Source organism: Alosa pseudoharengus, unplaced genomic scaffold (genome assembly GCF_046254945.1).
Source record: "Alosa pseudoharengus isolate Yale_2024_CS ecotype anadromous, Long Island Sound unplaced genomic scaffold, YU_APseudo_1.1 YU_APseudo_1.1_scf_3, whole genome shotgun sequence".
NCBI lineage: Eukaryota > Metazoa > Chordata > Actinopteri > Clupeiformes > Clupeidae > Alosa > Alosa pseudoharengus.
The window spans coordinates 6,151,220-6,154,090 of NW_027468718.1; the positions used below are offsets into that span (position 1 = coordinate 6,151,220).

The window sequence follows — 2,871 nt, forward strand, 5'->3', positions numbered from 1 at the left end:
ACTACATTTATTCGGGATAAATACTTCGAGGGCATCGTTTAATCCAATTTTAGGCAGGGCTGCGGGGCTAGGTCTAGGAAAGCGGCAGCCAGGCGCCCGTGGGCTCCCGCGCACGGGACGGCAGCTCACGCCGCCATCGGGGCCAACATCGAAGAACGGTAACTGGCCACTGCTCGGCCAGTAAACCTGTGTCTTATCTGTGTCTCATTTGTCTGACCCGTCATTGGCTTGTCTTATTTGCATGTCCCGCCTTTACAACAAACCTTGCATGTTTTCATTGGCTTGTTCTATTACATTCTGGTCCGTGATTGGCTGAATTCCCCAGCGTGAAGTTTTGAGTTGAAGTTCAGCGTACGTCTGTTCCGCTGTAGTCACTCTATTTTTCACTGCTCGCAAGAAAAGTTCTTCATATCTAAACAACACGTACGTTACATTTTTTGTCTGTGGTCGGACAACTTTAGCAGTGATGCTGTAGCGAAATTCGAAGTGCTAATATACGAACTTAATGTTTAAAGTGTAACCGCGAATGCATTGAAATGAATGGGCACAGATTGTGTAGCCTCCTAACGAGAGCTCTCGCGTTGGGAAAAATGCATAAAATGAAAATCTGAAAACGTAGTTATCTTCGTAAGACCATTGGGTAGCTGTGATATAAATGTTGTAGCGAAATTCTAAGCGTAAATATACAAACTTTCTGTTTAAAGTGTAACCGCGATCGTTTCCCATAGGAATGAATGGAAACACACAGTCTCCTAAGGAGACCTCTCAAATTCGGAATAATGCATGATATTAAAATCTGAAAACGTAGTTATCTTCGTAAGACCCTTGGGTGGCTGTGATATAAATGCTGTAGCGAAACTTGAAGCGTAAATATACAAACCCTATGTTTAAAGTGTAACTGCGATTTCCATAAGAATGCATTGAAATGAATGGACACAGATTGTGTAGCCTCCTAGAGGCCTCATTGTGTTCAACACAGCATGCATCACTTCAAGTCAGATCTGCTCAGATCTTGCACAGATCTGCATGAAGACGAACACGCCTATCGTGAATCCTAATGGTCTGATGTCCTGACATTAACATTGATGTTACCAATGTTATCCCAAAACCCCAGGGGAGGCAAACGGCTAATGTATATTAACAGTGCAATTAGTCAGTGAAGTTTATTACAATGTTTTTCTATTACAGCTATCTGGATTGGGTACGACAGCTGACGGTGATAGATAGCTGGGTCCAGGATAGGCCTCCTGAGGAGTTATGTGCTGGCCCGGAACAAGGAGCCAGGTGCCTCCTCCTCAGACCCTCCACCTGTCGCTAAAGTGCTTGAGCGCTGAGGTCGACTCTCCCTGTACTGTAAGTATACATTTTGATGTGAATGCTTGTGAGTAATGTATGAGTGATGCACTGTGCTAACGCTGTGATGTGTGTTGTCAGGCACGTACAGGGATGCCCCACCAGCAGTGGTCCCCTCTTCCTGTCTCTCCTCCTCTCAGCAACCACTTCAGTATGTATAGTTTTCTTTAAAAACAATTCTCTTTAATAAAAATAAACATTAGTTGCTTAAATACTCTGTCTGTTTTTGTGAAGGCCAAAAATCACCATAAAAGCTGGTTGAAAATAAGCCATAGTTGTTTGCCGTGTGTGTGTGTGTGTGTGTGTGTGTGTGTGTGTGTGTGTGTGTTTACAGACATTGACTTCCCCTCCACAAGGACCGGGACCTTGCCGAGGTGTGGAGGCTTCATACAAACACCGGTCCAGCCACCCTCCAACAACTCTTCTACAGGACAGTGACACTACGTTTCTTTAAAAAAAACAAAAAAAAACCATTCTATGTCTGCTGTGATGTGATGTATGTGGTTTAAAAAAACAAAACATCCACACCACTGTGTTCTGCATCTCTACACTGAACAGTTATGCCGTGTCTCTGCTCTGATGTTTTTATTTTTTATTATTGTTTTGTAGTTTAAAATAAACAATCTATATGTATAATATGTAGAATATATAACACACTGTCATGTCTATGTTCTATGCACTGACAAGTTGTATAGACATACTAACATTTAGCCTAGGCCTACGTTTCAACAAGAACGCCCTGACCAATACTGTTGACAGGAGCATCAATTACCTATTTCTACAGTAAGGAATTTCCGTTGCCTACCATAGGAGTTCATCAAGTCTGAAGTAGCACGTCAATGCAAAACAATCCATAGTTAGGCCTACGAGTTATGATGACAATAATGCTAGCCGCCAGCCTTGTCAAAGTTAACTTTGCTAACGTTTTGCTGAGCCTACCCTATTGACTACATTTGTTGCACACTTAAAAAAATATCTTGAAAAGTATTTAGAAGGTGGTTTCATTTATTTCCATTCCAATAACTTCACACATTACATTTCCATTTGCACTTGTAGGCTATGCTGCATTAATTTCTTTGTTCCTACTATTTAGTTTATTTTATGGAACTTCTATTTCTCAGAGCCGTGTACGGCTCTGCTATTTCTTATCCTGGACTGCCACCTGCTGGATAGAAAAAGCAACAGGTCATTATGTGAACAAAAATCTACACGTTTGAATGGCCAAAAAAAAGATAAATCATAGGTGGTATTCCACACATTACCATGGTGTTAGGGTAGCCTACTCTGCACGTGTCATTGACAGTGAGTGTTAACTTCAGTCATTTGCATTTATAATGCTAAAAATCTGACACCAGGCACTATGCTGATGCCTGACCCAAAGGGACAATTATAATAAAAGAGAGACACGTTGAACCATAAAGTCTATAATGTTTGTTTGTCTGGTTATTGATTCACTCATCTGCCAAACTTGTTTTTAAGATATGTTTATAGCAAAAATAGATGCATGTTGATTAATTT

General features: G+C 41.1%; 1 long non-coding RNA gene across 1 annotated transcript; it reads left to right on the top strand.

The window, feature by feature from the left end:
- The first annotated feature begins 333 nt into the window (after window positions 1–333).
- On the top strand, window positions 334–1,983 carry LOC143099578 (uncharacterized). The gene is made up of 4 exons (XR_012981674.1): window positions 334–423; window positions 1,189–1,353; window positions 1,435–1,504; window positions 1,688–1,983. It is a non-coding gene; the product is annotated as an uncharacterized LOC143099578 (long non-coding RNA).
- The last annotated feature ends 888 nt before the right edge of the window (window positions 1,984–2,871 follow it).